Source organism: Chrysemys picta, chromosome 25 (genome assembly GCF_011386835.1).
Source record: "Chrysemys picta bellii isolate R12L10 chromosome 25, ASM1138683v2, whole genome shotgun sequence".
NCBI lineage: Eukaryota > Metazoa > Chordata > Testudines > Emydidae > Chrysemys > Chrysemys picta.
In genome coordinates, this window is record NC_088815.1 from 7,922,494 (window position 1) to 7,940,881 (window position 18,388).

At 53.0% G+C, this 18,388-nt stretch overlaps 1 protein-coding gene across 2 annotated transcripts in view; it reads left to right on the top strand.

Moving 5' to 3' along the window:
- The first annotated feature begins 3,199 nt into the window (after positions 1-3,199).
- The window catches only part of NRTN (neurturin), a 91,453-nt gene continuing 76,264 nt past the window's right edge, over positions 3,200-18,388 (top strand). The window contains exon 1 of one of the 2 annotated variants that reach the window (XM_065578247.1): positions 3,200-4,357. The gene's annotated coding sequence lies outside the window, so the exon portion shown is untranslated. The remainder of the gene's footprint in view (positions 4,358-18,388) is intronic. The other variant, XM_065578245.1, reaches the window with a different exon arrangement.

The following is an 18,388-nucleotide window of genomic DNA, read 5'->3' on the forward strand; positions in this document are numbered from 1 at the left end:
CTAGGGTGTGACTTGAGCAACACGTCCGCACAAAGGATAAAAAACCCCACCCTTACCCAGCCTTGTAAGGGTAACAGGCTACTGGCCTTCTTAGTGTTTCCTTGGAGTGCCGGAGAGCGTGTGTAGGGCAGAGAATGGGTAGGCCCGTATCTGCATCCCTTACTCACCTGCCAGAGTCGCTGAGCCAGCACTGGGGGGATAGCAAGGCCGGCAGTAATTGCTATCCCCTGGGAGCACACAGGAAGCAGGGTGGTGGCGTGACTCAGAGGGGCCTCAATGAGTCATGGCGCTTGCTGAGGTGTAACAGTTCATGTGCCACCCTTTGCTCAGGGCTGCCCCATTGAGTCAAAATGCTAGCAGAGGGAGAGAGCCGATGCAATACATGCTTGAACACTAGGGGGAGCTGCAGGCAGGAGTCGGGAAGGAAAGCCGGGGGAAGCTAGTGGCACTGTTGCAATCAGGTGAGTTGGTTGCATAAAGCATCCATTTCAATCCTCCGGCTTGCCTGCTCCCTTCAGAGAAAGTACCACGTCTGGCACTTCCCCTTCAGGTGCTGCTGGCTGCCAGGAAAAGCAATGTGAAGTCCAATGTATGCAAATGTTATCTACGGTTTTCTGAACTTTGAAGAGGCCAAAGGTTCAGCTTTGTTTTGAGTTTTGACCCCTGGCTCAGTTCAGTTTTGAGCCTGGCTGTCTGCTTTGCACCCGGTGAGCGGTAGGACATCAGCCAATGCCTGCTTCTCACAGCCTCACACTTCAGTACTCCAGAGAGAAATCATCAGCAGCCACCATCCTTCCCACCTTGTCTCCCCTTTATCCCGTTTCCACTGCTCTCTTCCTTCACAGTTCATACCCATCACCTAGGCCTGGTAAAGTACCTACCCCCCCATCCCTCCAATTATACCTCTAAACACGGATGGCATCTAGGCTGAGTTTCAAATTTCAGCAGTTTCTGCTGTTGACCTGTTTAAAAAAGGGTGGCAAGAATTTTTAAAAGAGAAATAGTGTACGGCGCCCACTCCTAACTTTGATTTTAAAACAAAATAACCTGTGGGCAGCTAGATCAAGACCCCAAACCTGCGAACATTTGTACACATGAGTAACTTTAGCCATGTAAGGTAGCCTCGTTGAAGTCAATGAGTAGGAACATATGAATTGCCAGACTGGGTGGACCTTGGTTCTGATCCAGCCTTGTATACCATCTCTGACATTGGCCAGCATTAGAGGAAGGTGTAAGAATCCCATGGTAGCAGATGTGGGATAAATCTGCCCCCCACATTCAGTCTCAGCCTGGTTTCTAATAGTTAGAGGGATTGGCTTAAACCCAGAGGCATGACGTTGGATATTCTTAGTATCCGTAAGTGTCCAGTCCCTTTAAAATATTATGTTTGTGGCCTCAATGACTTCCTGTGGCAGTGAGTTCCACAGTCTAATCACAAATTGTGTGAAAGGGCATGTTCTTTCATCACTCTTGAATTTCTCTCCTTTGGTTCTTGGGTCATGCAACAGGGAAAACAGAAGCTCCTGGTCTCCCTTCTCTAGCCCCCGGGCCGCTGAGAGCGGGTTCAGGCCCCAGTGAAAAAATTTTTTCGGGCCCCCCAGCATGGCGGACCAGCTAAACAGGGCTGATGAAGCTGGGTGCCGGGCCCCCTTCCGGACCGCTGGGCCACGGTAATTTGTACCAGCTTCCCCACCCTCTCGTCGGCCCTGTCTATCCCAGCCATTATTTTATACATTTTCATCATGTCCTCTCTTATTCGTCTCCTTTCTAATGTAACCATCCCAATCTTTTCAATCTCCCTCCATAGGAGGTTTTCCAGGCCCTTGGTCATCCTCGCTGCTCTCCTCTGAACCGCCTTTCATTCCGCAATGTCGGACAAGAACGGCCAGACTGGGTCAGCCCCATGGTCCATCTAGCCCAGTGTCCTGTCCTCTGAGTGTGGCCAATGCCAGTTGCTCTAGAGGGGATGAGCAGAACAGGTAATCGCCAAGTGATCCATCCCCTGTTGTCCACTCCTAGCTTCTGGTTTTGGCCAGAACTGCACCCGATGTTCCAGCCTGATTCTCCACTGCCCCGACCCTTGCAGTTATCAACACCAGCGCAAAATGGGCATCGAATGCTACCCAGTCACCATGTTTGTGTTCTGCACCCGCTGGCACAAGTGCCTGCTCAGAAAAACAAGGCCATGGAGAATCAGGTCAGACGGGACTATTTATGAGTTCATCACCTGAAGGGTTTGTTAGACGGGGACCCCAAATATGGGGCATTTCAGGCCAACTACAGCAAGCAGCCTCCCAGCTGCTGCCCCTCCTCAATCATGGTTGTGGGTTTTCAAACGTTTGGTATTGGTGACCCCTGGCACACAGCAAGCCTCCGCGTGTGACTCCTTCCCCCCCCCCCATAAATTAAAAACGGGGGGGGGGGAATTTAATGGGGGCTGCCTCAGGGCTGTCAACCCCCCTGTAACCCCCTTGTGACCCGCTGAGGGGTCCCAACCCCCAGTTGGAGAACCCCTTTATTCCAAAAAACTGTCTCCAAGTTTGCATGGAAATCAGAGGTCGCTGCAGGGACCGGGGTGCATTTTTTTTACGTCGATGAGTGCGTGAGGAAAAGGGGATGAAATAGGGCTGCCGCCGCAGAATCGTTTTCTCCGAGAAGGCCTGGGGTGATCTCAACTCCCCTAGTTTGCATAAGGCCGGTCACACCTTTGCATTGCCCTGGGGCGGGGACCCTCGCTCCCTTCCCAGCCTTGAGTCATGAGCCGTCAGACAAATACCCAGCCTGGGAACAGATGGCAGAAGTGAGACGCCCCAGCCTGGCCCGGGGGCAGGCGAGGGGCGTGGTGCGGCTAATCCACCTTGCTGTGGGGATTAAGGTGCCTGCCGTGCTCCGACTCAGAGCTGCGTTCAGGTGAACCCCAGCGCGTGTTTTCGGGGCTGGTGGCGGCAGGACGAGCTCAGCAAAGCGTCCCCCCGAAGCGCTCCCCCTCTGCCAGGCGTCCCAGCCTTGCGCCGGAGCTGCCCAGACCCGTGCTGGGAGCTGCCCCCGGACACGTTCCGGGGCTCTGGGCGCTTTTCAGGGCGCAGCGCTCTGGGCGCACGGCGCAGCTGGTGCGCCAGCCTGTGGGCGCTGGAGCCAGCGCAGGGGGCGGCCGGGTTGAGAGCGATGAATGCCCCCCCGGCTCGCAGATAATTCCCGGGACTCTCCAGCGGGGGCCGTTCCCCAGCTCGCCCGCGGTTAGCTCCTCGCCTTGACCGTCTCTGTCCTGCCCGGCTCTCGGAGCCCGCCCGCCCCGCAGCCGGGGCTCCAGTAACCTATTTGGCAGCTCGGGTAATCCGAGCCTGGGAGGAGCCCGCCCCAAACCCGCCACCCGGCTGCCTCCTTCCCGCCGGGCTCCGCCCCAGCCCGTCTCCTCCCTTCGCATCTTCTGCCGAGCCCGGAGAGTAGCTGTACCTTTCCCCAGCGCGCTGCCCCTGCTCCGTGCCCAGCGCAGCCACCGGACTTGGAGGGTCCCGCTCGGGGCGCCGAAGGGCAGGCGCGGGGCAGAGGCTGCGGGGACCGCCAGGGACTGAGCCGGGCCAGGAGGATCTGCCCGCGGGAGGAATTTGATCTGGAAGCGGGAGCCCGAGGAGGAGGCGCTCGGGGATCGCCCGCTGCTGCTGGGCTCCGGAGGGGAATTAGCCAGGCGGAGGGGTAGGGCAGCTGCCCCGCTCCTAGGCAGGGAAGCGCCGAGAAATCCGGGCAGAGCTAAGCCGATCCCTGGGGCATCACCCCCCGCAGCCCAGGGGACGCGGGGTCAGAGCTGCTGCCTGCGCGCTCCTCCCGCGGGGAGCCCTTCTGCCAAGCGGCCGCGGGGCTGGAGAGGGGTGGGTTGGATCCACAGGGCAGGCCAGGGCACCGGAGAGCCGCCTGCCATCCTCCGGGACTCCGCCGGGCCGGCTGGGCGGGGAGGGAGAAGCAACCGGCTCCCAGCCACGTGCGCGGTGTTTGGGGTGCAGGGTTCCGGGGGCTCCTCTCCCAGCCAGCCCGACCCTAGTCGGGGAGGCGGGCGGCTGCGAGATGCTCCTGACGCCTGCTGGATACTTGGAGCCCGGACGGGGCCGCGATGGGACTTCCCGGTGAGGATGCGCTGGACCCGAGCAGGAGGCCAGCCGGAGCCTGCCCGCTGCTCCAGCCTGGCGTGAGGAGTTAATCGGCCGGGTGGGGACTGGTCCTTGCGCTGCCTGGCTCCCTCGATGGAGGGCGTGGACCCGGGGGACTTGACCCTGCTCTTCATGGCTCGGGAGCGGAGAGATTTCTCTCCCTGGGGACTCAACAGGAGACGCAACTGAGGAGTCTGGATTGGCCGGGCTTAAAGGTAGGGATAGCCTGCTTCCCTGGGCGGCTTCTTCCAGTCTGCAGGGACAGCGGGGGGCGGATTGGAGGGGTCCCCCCCCCCGGCTCTGAGCCCCTCCCCGGGCAAGCACAGGGTGGGTCAGCACCTGGACAGTCAAGGTTTGATCGATCAAGTCCCTCTGGCAAAACTGCTTCTCATCCCTCCCTCCCCCCTTCTGAAAGCTCATCAAGAAGCCAACGGGATCTTAGCCCAGTTCCGGTTCGGGGTGTTCTGGAGAGCAGGCTGGTAAATCAGAAGTTGCTGCTTCTTTTACATATGCATGAAATAAACCATTCCCCTCTGGTCGCTTGGCTTAGGTGGCTTCCCTGGTGCCTCTTTTTAACATCAGATTTCCAGATGGCTATCCCATGGTTGATGCTTTTGGTTCATTGAAAGGGGGAGCGGGTGGATTTGTCCTGGGATCACTAGCCCCTGTAAGGGCAGGGAGTGACCCTGCGGCAGGGGTGGGGGAACTGCTGGCTGCTTTTATACCTTTGGGGGGGGGGGTATTTATTTTTTAAAATACAAATGGGTGTATGGCGTTGTCCCTGCTCAAATCTTCGCTAGGTCCTAGTAGAGCAGGAGCAAAACAATCACAACTTGTTCCTGTAAGAGGGCCTGACTGGGGCGACGGGCCGGAGTCTGCCCCCTTGACTCAGTTGTACCTTGCTCCAGGAGTCCCGTTACAGAAGAACCTCAGAGTTATGGACAACTTGGGACCTGAGCTTGTGCCTAACTCTGAACCAAACGTTACCATCGTTCTTTCAAAAGTTTACACCTGAATATTGGCTTAATACAGCTTTGAAACTTTACTGGGCAGAAGGAAAAATGCTGCTTTCCCTTTAGAGTAGCTTACATTTACCACAGAACATCAGGGTTGGAAGGGACCTCATCTAGTCCAACCCACTGCTCAAAGCAGGACTATTCCCCAGACAGATTTTTACCCCAGTTCCCTAAATGGTCCCCTTAAGGATTGAACTCACAACCGTGGGTTTAGCAGGTCAATGCACAAACCACTGTTTGCTTTATTTTTTTCTCGCAGCTGCTGCCTGGTTGGGTGCTTCTGGTTCCCAATGAGGTTGACTGGCCAGTTCGTAACTCTGGTGTTCCTAACTCTGAGGTTCTCCTGTACCTTCATGGACTTTGGATGTGGTCCCTAGCAAGATGTGAGCAAAGAGTCAGGCCAATGTTTCAAGTCTCCCGATCCGTGGCTGGCTCTGACACTCCCTGAAGTCAATGGAGTCTGGCACCTTGTCTCGTTAGTGCCAAGGGGGTGCAGCACGTCCCTAAATCGAGATTGTGTAATTTCATTAAGTGGGTTTATCACAAGAAGGTTTTACGGTGGGGACCAGACCCATGCCTAGCACAGCTTCCCTTCCCACGTGTCCCCAGTACACGCACGTCTCCCGCTTCCCGTCCTGCTGGAGGAAAACCCCCGTGCACGCGGCTGGGTTGGTGTCAAGAAGTCCTTTCCATCTAGAGAGGGGAGTTTGTCTCCAAGTATGAAGCAATCCCATTGCATAGAAACACAAACACTGCCAGAGCTGGTCATGGCGGGGTTTGTTCGTGTTAGGGGGGGAAATGTGTCCTGTCTAAATATTATTTTAAGAAACGGAAGAATCTGCATCTGCACTTCGCCTGCCTTTGCGAACCTGTCACCTTCTCGCAAGTTTTATTAGCCAGTTCTAAGCCCCCTCTGAATTCTCCTCATTGTATCCAGAGAGCTTAGCAGGGGCCGTCAGGTCAGTTTTACCTCTGCACGAAAGGAAGGGAAATTCCCAGTATCACTGGGGCTGGGTGGAGGTTTAAAAATGTGAACCGTGGAAGTTTTTAAAGGAGTATGGTTGCAGTGATTCCTTACTAATTAATAGGCAGCAGGCTTAAAACAACCAAAAGCAAGTACTTCTTCAAACGATGCACAGTCAACCTGTGGAACTTGTTGCCAGGAGATGTTGCAAAGGCCAAAAGTATAACAGGGTTCAAAAAAGAACAAGATAAATTCATGGAGAATAGGTCCATCAATGGCGATGAGCCAGGACGGGCATGGATGCAACCCCATACTCTGAGAGTCCCTAAACTCTGTTTGCCAGAAGCTGGGAGTGGATGACTGAGGGAACGGGGATTGTTTAGTCTCCAGAAGAGAAGAGTGAGGGGGGATTTGATAGCTGCTTTCAACTACCTGAGTGGGGTTCCAAAGAGGATGGAGCTCGGCTGTTCTCAGTGGTGGCAGATGACAGAACAAGGAGTAATGGTCTCAAGTTGCAGTGGGGGAGGTCTAGGTTGGATATTAGGCAACACTATTTCACTAGGAGGGTGGTGAAGCACTGGAATGGGTTACCTAGGGAGGTGGTGGAATCTCCTTCCTTAGAGGTTTTAAGGCCCGGCTTGACAAAGCCCTGGCTGGGATGATTTAGTTGGGAATTGGTCCTGCTTTGAGCAGGGGGTTGGACTAGATGACCTCCTGAGGTCCCTTCCAACCCTGATAGTCTATGATTCTATGACAGGGGATGGATCACTCAGTTGCCTCTACTGTTCATTCCATCTGATGCACCTGGCATTGGCCACTGTTGGAAGACAGGACACTGGGCCAGATGGACCATAGGTCTGACCCACTATGGCCATTCTTATATGGTAGTTGGTAGCCAAGGTGGGTTTAAATCATATTTTTGCTTCTGGATCCAACCCTCAATTAGATAATGGGCTGAGTAGATAGTTTATCACAACAAGGAAATCAGATGACTAGCAAGGAAGCCGAAAAAAGAACAGGAGTACTTGTGGCACCTTAGAGACTAACACATTTATTTGAGCATAAGCTTTCGTGGGCTACAGCCCACTTCTTCGGATGCATAGAATGTAACATATAGTGAGGAGATATATATATACACATACAGAGAGCATGAAAAGGTGGGAGTTGTCTTACCAACTCTGAGAAGCCAATTAAGTAAGAGAAAAAACTTTTGAAGTGATAATCAAGATAGCCCAGTACAGACAGTTTGATAAGAAGGGTGAGAATACTTACAAGGGGAGATAGATTCAATGTTTGTAATGGCTCAGCCATTCTCAGTCTCTATTCAAGCCTAAGTTGATTGTATCTAGTTTGCATATCAATTCGAACTCAGCAGTTTCTCGTTGGAGTCTGTTTTTGAAGCTTTTCTGTTGCAAAATTGCCACCCTCAGGTCTGTTACTAAGGCTAGGTCTACACTACGGGGGGGGGGGTGTCGACCTACGATACGCAACTTCAGCTACGTGAATAGCGTAGCTGAAGTGGCGTATTTTAGGTCGACTTAGCTGGCTGTGAGGACGGCGGCGAGTCGACCGCTGCCGCGCCGCCGTCAACTCCGCTTCCGCCTCTCGCTGCGATGGATTTCCGGAGTCGACGGAAGAGCCATCGGGGATCGATTTTATCGCGTCTTCACTAGACGCGATAAGTCGATCCCCAATAGATTGATTGCTACATGCCGATTCGGCGGGTAGTGAAGACGTGCCCTGAGGGACCAGACAGGTTAAGTGTTCTCCTACTGGTTTTTGAATGTTATGATTCCTGATGTAAGCTGAAGTACCAGTGAAGTGAGAAAGTCGGCAGGTCGGAGTTCTTTTCCCTGCTCCATCACTGCCTGCCTGGGTGATCTGGGGCGAGTTGTTCAGGGCCTGCTTTTTCAGAGGCCCAGAGCACCTGCAGTTTCCCTTATTCAGGCATCTAAATGTCCACAGATGGAAAGATTTTAAGGCCTGAAGGGACCAGTATGATCATCTAGTCGGACCTCCTGCACGACACAGGCCAGAGAACCTCATCCAGTGATTCCTTCCTCCAGCACTTGTGGTTTTAGCAGACTCCTGCTCCTACTTTTTGCCACCTACTTTAATGGAAAATGGGAGTTGCAAAACATCTCTGAAAACCAGGCCTTGATCTTTGCTGAGTCTCTGGTTCCCTGTCTGTAAAATGGAGCCAGTGGGACCTACCACACAAGCAAGACCTGATTCACCAACTATTCGCTGGGGCACTCCGTAACCAGCAGCTGGGAAGCTGTAGCAGAAGCCAGTTTGACTACTGCTGCTCTTCCAGTGGCAAAAAAATGGCAGAGCCTAAGGCCCTTGTTCCGTTCTCAATTCATGCAAACTCCTGTTTGCTTCCGTAGAAATCTTGCCTTGAATAAGGGCTGGGGAAGGACAGAGCAGAGAACTCAGAATATGATCCCCTTGGTCAGTAACTGGCGATTAATGTTCCAGCCTGGTGAGTGTGGGTGCCTGAGGGCACCTGGTGGGTTTGACTTTCCCGACCCCCTCTATAGAATGATCCCCGCAGAATGAAATGAGCGAGTCTCATTCAGGCTGGCCCAGAGAATCTAAGGAAGGGGGAGGGATAGCTCAGTGGTTTAAGCATTGGCCTGCTAAACCCAGGGTTGTGAGTTCAATCCTTGAGGGGGCCACTTAGGGATCTGGGGCAAAATCAGTACTTGGTCCTGCTAGTGAAGGCAGGGGGCTGGACTTGATGACCTTTCAAGGTCCCTTCCAGTTCTAGGAGATAGGATATCTCCATTTATTTGATCCTGCCAATGCTACCGACCAAGGACTGTGTTTGTTGCCCCCTGATGTGGAAGAGCCAGGGCCTGATTCTATAGTGGCCCTGTGCCTTATGCAGCCGTTTCCACCAGGGAGTCTAAGGCTTGGTCTACACTACCCCCCCTAATTCGAACTAAGGTACGCAACTTCAGCTACGTGAATAACGTAGCTGAAGTTCGAAGTACCTTATTTCGAATTAGTTGAAACTTACCTTGGTCCACACTCGGCAGGCAGGCTCCCCCGTCGACTCCGCGGTACTCCTCTCGGCGAGCTGGAGTACCGCAGTCGACGGCGAGCACTTCCGGGTTCGACTTATCGCGTCCAGACTAGACGCGATAAGTCGAACCCAGAAGTTCGATTTCCAGCCGTCGAACTTGCCGGTAAGTGTAGCCAAGGCCTAAATCGCTCCCTTCTGCTCTGATGGCATTTCACACTTGGCACAATTGTATGACTGCATGAGGCTCAGGGCAGTGCAGAACCAGGCTCACTATGTGGTGAGCTTTACTCACTAAAGTTAGTCTCCAGGATGGTAATCTCGTCAGAAAGGGTGTTGGGGGTGGGTGGGAATGTGAAATTCACACAAACTGTGATCTGTCTCTTCTGCCTCCCTTCCCTCGGGACAGACTCAGCCCTGCCGGTTCATCTCCATTGCAGGCAGGCGGATTGGCTGGTTGGTTGATTGAACACAACATGAGGTTTTTTGCCTCCCTGGTTTTATTATATTTCTTTCAAGTGGCCCTGCCGAAACTGACCGTCCTAATACAGCAATACCTCCCTGGTAAGCAAGGAGTAGATTCCAGGAGATGGAATGACAAGCCCAAAGAACTGATATCAAGCAGCTGCTTCCTAATTCAGTGCGCTCCATGCCCGTTCCCACAGGTAGTATGCGCCACAGATGGTGATTGCAAGTGGCAGGCGTTTTGGTTACTTAACGTTTACAATTAGGAAATGCCATAGGCATTAGGCACTGGGGCTGACTCTCAGGGCGAGCGCCAACGCTGATGACCTGCAGGGTTTGGCATTTCAGGAGAAAGGTTTAAGGGGACAGTAGATCCAAGGCAGAGGGGTTTGAAGTCTGAGGGCCCTATGCTCAGCCGGTGTAAATCCGCATCGCTCCACTGACTTCTTACGCCACCTGAAAATCTGTCCCCAGACCCCTCCGTGCATTTTGACCATAAAGGGTCGGACAGATTCCTTTCGAGCGGTTTTCCCAGAGTGAGCCAAGGAGAGTAATGTCTTTTTATTGCACCTCAATGGAGACCTCACTACCCCTGTGTGATTTGAGTGCCACATGGGTAATGAATCGTAGGTGGCCTCGGTCAGGCAATCGACAGTTCCAAAGCCTTGTAAGGTCTTTGGGGGTGGGGAGAGTCTTTTTCTTCTTGGTTTGTACAGCACCAAGCGCAGCGGGGTTCTGGTCCATGACGGGCTCCTAGATGCTGCAATAATACACAAAATAAAGCCTAGCTGCATCCCCTTCTCTAGCTAGCCAGCTGAACGCTCTACAAAGCGAATCAATCAGGCTACGCTTGATATTTATCTTCAGCCATGTCCGCAATGTGGAGAGGAAAAACCGAGGGATTCCAGAGAGGCGTGAGCTGGGGAATGCCAGTAACTCACAGCCCAGATCCGAGTTGGGAGCAGGGCAGGAGGGAGTTGGCAAGGATAGCGTTGTGCCTTGCAGCATAGGTGTGGTCAGACCTGCTGTCTTAGTGCACTGTGGTCTCAGCACTTCCTGCCTAATTCTCTGAACGGGTTATAGAAGTGGGGAGCGGGTTATGGATGTCCATAGGCTTTTCTGTGATGCTCATCACCCCAGGATTGTGTGTGTTGATGTGTCCCACCACGTCCCCTGCAGGGGCGGGAAACGTTCCACACCATTTCGCAGGTGTGGAAACTGAGGCACAGAGAAGTGAAGCGGCTTGTTGTCTAGCAAGTCCGTGGAGAGCTGAGAACAGACCCCCAGTCGTGACTTTCTGCCCAGGGCCCTAAGCACGTGATCAACCTGCTTCCTTTTACCTATACGCTTTGGCCAAGGTTGCTGGGAGTGTCTAGCCCAGGGGGGGCCAACCTGATCCTGAGAAGGAGCCAGAATTTATCAATGTACATTGCCAAAGAGCCACAGTAACACGTCAGCAGCTCCCCTATCATCTCCCCCTGCCCCCAGCGCCTCCCGCCCACCGGCAGCCCCACTGATCAGCGCCTCCCCCTCCCTCCCCGCACCTCCCGATCAGCTGTTTCGTGGTGTGCAGGAGGCTCTGGGGGGGAGGAGCGAGGGCACGGCAGGCTCAGGGGAGGGGGTGGGAAGGGGTGGAGTGGGGGCAGGGCCAGGGGTTGAGCAGTGACACCCCCCGGCACATTGGAAAGTTGGCGCCTGTCACTCCAGCCCCGGAGTCGGTGCCTAGACAAGGAGCCGCATGTTAACTTCTGAAGAGCCACATGTGGCTCCGGAGCCACAGGTTGGCCACCCCTGGTCTAGTGATTTCGGGGTACCCAACCTGAGACCTCTTAAAGGGGCCTGATTTTCAGAAAGTGAGCTCCAAGCCCCTCTGAAAATCTGTTCTCTTCGAATGTCTCGGACCAGGCACCCCAAATCACTAGAATCCCGACCCCTGTCAGCACTTATAACACAGATGCTGTCAGTGGGCTAAATTAACTTATTTCTGATGTCACCAGCTCCAGCCTCCTGTGCTAAAGAGCATTCTTCATGCTCTTTTGACCTCCTCAGATGCCTTTTGCCCACTGATCCACTCCTGCCACGGCTGCCTCTAACCTTCCAGCCCCCTGAGCGATTTTCAAACAGCTGCTGTTGTGAAAGCCTCATTAAAAATGCGTCTTTCTTTCCTCATCGTACAATCTAGCCGCGAAAGATGGAAGGCGAACCAGCAGCTGGAAGTTGAAGCTAGACAAATTCAGACTGGGAATAAGGCGCACATTTTTAACAGGGCGGGTCGTTAACTATTAGCGCAATTTACCAGGGGTTGTGGTGGAGTCTCCATCGCTGGCAGTTTTTAGATCAAGATTGGACGTTTTTTTCTAAAAGATCTGCTCTGGGAATTATAGGGGGGTGTTAGGCAGGAGGTCTTGAGCATCATGGTGGTCCCTTCTGGTCTTAAGTATCAGAGGGGTAGCCGTGTTAGTCTGGATCTGTAAAAAGCATCAGAGAGTCCTGTGGCACCTTTAAGACTAACAGATGTATTGGAGCATAAGCTTTCGTGGGTGAATACCCACTTCGTCAGACGCATGTAATGGAAATTTCCAGAGGCAGGTATAAATATGCAGGCGAGAATCAGTCTGGAGATAACGAGGTTAGTTCAACAAGGGAGGGTGAGGTCCTCTGCTAGCAGTTGAGGTGTGACCACCAAGGGAGGAGAAGGAGACCTTCTGGTCTTGGCATCTGTGTCTCTACTTCTGGATTGAAAACTGTACTTGTTCCATTCAGTGCTGGGCCTTAATGGGTTTGTCTATGTTGCATTCCCCAGATAGCTTTGATCTAGCTAGCGTGGGTGCCAACAGCGGTGAAGCTGTGACAGCAACGGGCCGCACACCAGCTAGCTGGCCCAATACAAGCCCAGCGGGGAGCCTGGGTACGTACTAGAGGAGTGGTCCCCAACCTTTTTCATCTGGCGGGCGCCAGACGACGAGCCACCGAGGACCGTGGCCGGCGGACAAGCACCCGCCGAAATGCCGCCGAGAAGCGGCAACGTCAAGAGGCGTCGCCGCCGAAAATCAGCGGCCTTTCGGCGGCGAGGCCGCTTGATGACGCTGCTTTTCGGCTGCTTTTCGGCGGTGACGCCTCTTGACGTTGCCGCTTTTCGGCGGCATTTTGGCGGATGCTTGTCCGCGGGCCAGTACTCGGGCGCAGATAGATGCCCCGGCGGGCGCCACGGCACCCGTGGGCACCGCATTGGGGACCACTGTACTAGAGAGAGTCTGGAGCTCTGACTGCCCAGTGCGCGGTGCCTGTGTCAGACAGAGAATGGGAGGAATATTATACCCAGGCGCAGAGATCCTTGCTTGGAAAGCTGACTCCAGTTTTAAGCCCCCTATGGATTGGGTTTCTCTGTCTACCCCACAAAAGGGAAGGGCCCCTGCGTCTCAGTCCCTCTCACGAATACATCCCACTGTCGTGCTTCTGGCCTGCCTCCGGGAACCGCTACCCCGAGGTCAGATTGGAAATACAGTTCCCGTTTCCCCCCTTCGCTTTGAGCAAAACGCTCAGTTGAAACATACATCCAGGACACAGATATCCACATCCTCCCCTCCTCGTAAAGATTCCAGCACAGATGGGCACCTATTTAACACTTAATTTCTAGGTTGCATAGGGTGATCAGATGTCCCGATTTTATAGAGACAGTCCTGATTTTTGGGTCTTTTTCTTATATAGGCTCCTATTACCCCCCACCCCCTGTCCCGATTTTTCACACTTGCTGTGTGGTCACCCTAAGATCACACGAGATAGGACCTTAAATCTGCAAGCCCTATTGCTGTTCTCTGGATTCCCACCTGTGCTTAGGGGCCCCAACTGAGATCAGGGCCCCATTGCGCTAGACACGGTATGGAGACTGGTCTCCTTTTGGATTTTGCACGCTTTTGGGAGCGCTCCTACGGGTCTGTACAGGGCCTAGTGCAACCGGGCCCCCCATCTCAGGGGGGCCTTCCAGACGCTACGGCGATCTCAATAATTAATTTGGGCAAAACCCATTTGAGCCCCACCACAGGGATATTTAGTCTTTCTGTCTCACCCGGCATATGCTGCGGGGTGAGGCCGGGGCAAGGAGAACGAAAGGGGTAAATCGTAGGACTCCGCTGTTGACAAAGTCTCTGACACAGGGATTTGGGGCTACGGATGCGCAATCCACAACCGTTGTGTGGTTGTTGTTTTTTTTGTTCCCCTCCAGTGGCTGCAGGCTTTTCATTACTTGTCTAACCCAAAGCACATGTGCCGAATCTTGCTGCTGGGAAGCGTCCCCTTGCGGCCTGTTCCCATGTGGCCAGGCAGCACGCGGCCCTCAGCTCTGAGCCCTCCAATCCGCTTCAAAGCTGCACACGCAGGGGAGGGTGCCAGGGGAGATCTGGCCAACGGCTTCTCCTCCCTTTGCAGCAATGCTGGGCTCAGCCTGTTCATCTAAATAAACTTAATCCTCGGAGTGCTGCTGTCATTAATCAGGCTCTGTTTTTGAGACGCGGGACCTCCTTGCTTCTCTGCAAGGCGGTGCTGGAGGCTCTTGAAATGCTAGTGCCAGGCAGGAGACAGGGAAGAGGGGAGCAGGATTAGTCCTGACATGAAGGAGTCCCGTGTTTAGGCTTGTAAGGATTAGATCTGTATCAGGGAATGTCGGTCAACATCAATTTCATCCGCCCTCCATTGGCAATCATTGAAATTTACAGGCAGGCAAAGGAGGAAATACGCTGTTGGAGAACTAATTACAGTCAAACTCCCGCCCCGAAGAAGAGCTCTGTGTATCTCGAAAGCTTGTCTCCCTCACCCACAGACGTCGATGCACCCAAGTCATCTCGCTAATATCCTGGTGCCGGCAGACAGGCACATTCCAGAGATTTCGAGTTTTGAATTCGGCTCGTTACAAATGGACCGATGAATGACTAGTTTAGGAAAAGCAGGAATGATTTGTTGATTTAAGGATATTTACTTTGTATAGTTTGACACGGGATGTTGACAGTTTGTGTTTTACCGGCTTATAAAGCATTAACTTTTTGAATCTCGGGCTACGTCCATTAATTTAAATAGATATAAAAACGCTGAACAATAAACTTCGATATCTGTTGAAATAAAAAAAAAAAAATAGAATTCTGCCAAGCGTACCCATCTTGTATTTTCTTGGGGCCACAGTATCCCTGAATTTGCACTTAATTATTATCATTTATTATTTGTGGCAGTACCCAAGAACCCTGTCCTGGACCTGGACTCCCAACGCGCTAGGGGCTGTACAATCACAGAGCACAAAGACGGTCCCAGGCCCAAAGAGCTGCCAGGCTTGGAATGATTTCTGGGAGGAGAATTAGCAAAGACGGCCGGCCACATGTGCAGCTCACGGTGGAGATAATTATTCGTGATGCTTGCCTGAGAAAACGGTGGGAGCCCAAATATATTTTAAAGTGGATTGATGGCTAGTGAAAGGCTCTGATTTCCTAGCCCTGAACGTAACATTGTGGCTGGGATCAAGCCATAGAGTTCCTTGTCCACCACATTCCTCTGTTACACTGGGGAAGGTGCCGTTGGGCTAATGGGTAGATCCTGGCATGTTGGGAGCTGAAACCCTGGCCTCACCTTAGGGTACTGAGAACCTGAAAAATACGCCCTGAGTGATTTTGAAAATCTATCCCTAGATTATAAGCAATTCTGGGCAGCGTCTGTCCTTTTCTATATGCTTGTATTCACTGATGACTGACGTTTCACTGCAGGGTATGGAATCTCGAACAGGGTTTTTAATAGTGGCTTAAAGATGGCTCTGATGTTTTTTTTAAAAGACTTCATCTAGCTAACAGGAAGCAGTGTTGCTGATTCATGCAGGGTTGTTTTGTGAGTCTCATGATATTTAGTGGTTTCATTCAAGCCCCAGCTCCTGGAGTCCTGTGATTGCACGGATCTCTGATTTAATTTTGTAAAAAAGGAAGATTCTAGCCCTTGTGATGCAGGGAAAAACATGGAAACATGCCCCTCTAAGGCTCAAAAGCCAGAAGGTGAATAAAAAGAAAGTAGCAATTATTATTCTTTAAAATCTCATGGCTTTTTTTTTGGTGGGAGTTGGTGTCTAGCTTATGAGTTTTGGACGCTTGGGGGTTTGCAGGACTGGGAAAGGGTAGAAGAATCCCACAAAGTGAAGGTTGGCACAAGAAGGTATTTATTTTTTCCTTAGACATTTTCACTCTCTGACTCCTCGTCCTCCCCCCCATCTTTGTTTTTCACTTTGCTCCACCCTATTCTCTATTTTTCAGTCTATTTGGCCCCCCCTTTCACTTTCTCTGCACCTCCCACCCCAGCCTGCCTCTCTCTGCTGCATGAATCGAACAATTGCACTCAAAGTGCGGGTGAAATTCATTCCTGTGCAGAGGGGGCCGGGCCAAGAACCAGGCACTACTTAAATTCTAGGCTTCCTACGGTCCTTTCATTCTGTGTTTGTACAGCAGCTGGCACAGTGGAGCCCTGCTGCATGGCTTCTAGAGACTACAGCAATTTACATAGTAATAATTTTCAAGATTTACCGGGGCCTTGCGATGGGCCTCTGCTCAGGTGTCAATTTCATTTGGTCTGAGAGTTGGCTTGAAAATGGATCAAGCCAAGTTCTCCCACCACTGATCTGGAAAGGAACAGGCCCCCAGTTCTTAGCTGGTGTACATCATTGTTATTTTCACATCATTGTTATTGCATCTGCATAGCGAAGTTAGATGAAAACAATCCGGAAGGTGGCGATGCGACACTATTTTATTTCTTAGAATTCAGAACCCTAACCCCCAAGAAACAAAACCAGACAGAGACAAAGCAGGCTGCTCTTTAAGGCAAAAAGGCACAACTCACCCCACCTTGCTCTAGCTAGGTTCTTTGCAGGCTGACTGCAGAAGACCCAGATCACACACTTCCCTACAGAGCCCCTTAGCCTGCCAGAAGGCCCAGAAAAGTCCTAACTCTTAAAGAGAAAGCTTGTCATGTTAGCACAGTTTTCCATAAGCTACCGTCACTGAGCGTGAATACAGTGGAGCTGTACAGATTTACAACTGAGAATCTAGCCCAGGAACTATAACAAATTCAATTAAACAGCTCAGTGGACGAGAGAGTATCAACCCCTTCTTGCCCAGATCTGTTTCCACTGGGCCAACGCGCCTGGCTGTGACTTCCCTGCTCCTGCTGTCTGGAAAGGGAGCGAGGGCTTGAATCTCCGTGCAGGAACTGAGCTTCTGCACAGCGTTTGGTGGCTTCTTTGCCTTTACGAATGTTGTTCTTGGCTGTGGCCTCCTCGGGCTTGTTGGAAAGGATATTTATTGCCGGCTGTCGTTGACCTCTAAACCTCCCCTATACAATACGGGAGCTGTTTTACTAGGGCTGCAGCTCCAGTGGCAACAAGCTCTAATGAGGACTGGAGAATAGACCCTGCTCATTTGTTTTCTCCCAGAGTTTTGGGTGCATCTTTTAATACCCTCTGCTTTGTGTTGCCTGTAACTTGAACTCCCCTGTCAACCTGAAGCTAGATCCTAGAGCGGCTGGGTACTGGGGAAATGCAAGTGGGAGGATTTCTCCATATCGGGCCACAGAAAGTATGTCTACCCGGCAGCTGGGAGGCGTGATGGCAGCATGTGTCGACATACCAAGTTAGCATGGGCTAGCTAGCCTCACGCTGCGATCCCACTGCTATTTTTAGCATGCTGGCTCGAGCGGTGCTAGCATGGGGACATCCGCCCGCGCTGGGAATCACACCACCCGGCTGCAACGTGGACAGACCCGAAGCCCTTTCCTAGCCCTACGGCTTCCTCTTTCAATGGAAGTTGCCCGTTACAGTGGAGCAGGACCTCTGCTCTAGTTAAGGCCGAGACAGAGAATTCTTAGGCCCCAACCCTTGGTCGGGGAACGTCCACAGAGCTGAGTTCCCGTCAAATGCCGCAGAACCATTGCTTCCAGCTGCGTCTATGCAGTCCCGGAGGGTGCGAGGGAGGATTCACCATGATTTCTGCCATCGTTGTTTCTATTACAGGAGGGTTCGGAGGACCCAGCTGAGATCAGAGCACCTAGGTGCCATGCAAACTCACAGTAAGAGATGGGCCCCCAATAGACAGAGGGTGGCGGGGGGAAGGAAAAAGAGGTAGATTCCCACAGCCCCCCGATACATAGAGATGGGGGTGATGACAGAGGACCCAGCGTTGGCTTGTCTTAGAGCTGGGCTCTCTCCTTGCGTTGGCTGCTGTGTATTGTCTCTCCGTTGTGCATGCTGCTTTTGCAACTTCTCCTGACGTCACGGCCGAATACACCCTCTATGCCGGGGCGGGCAAACTTTTTGGCCTGAGGGCCGCATCGGGTTTCGTAAATTGTATGGAGGGCCGGTTAGGGGAGGGGGTTGTGGCCTGGCCCCCACCTCCTATCTGCCCCCCCGGGACTCCTGCCCCATCCAACCCCCCCGTTCCCTGATGGCCCCCCTGGGACCCCTGCCCCATCCACCCCCCCCCCCCGCTCCCTGTCCCCTGACCGCCCCTGGATCCCCGCCGCTCCATCCAACCCCTCCTCTCATTCATGATGGCCCCCCCAGAACCCTGCCCCATCCAACCACCCCTTCTCCCTGTCCCGACTGCCCCCGGAACCCCTGCCCCGACTGCCCCCTGCCGCCCCATCCAACCCCCCCCTCCTTCCTGACTGCCCCCCCAGGACCCCTGCTCCCATTCAACCCCCTGTTCCCCCCGACCCCTACCCACACCCTCGTCCCCTGACCACTACCCCGAACTCCCCT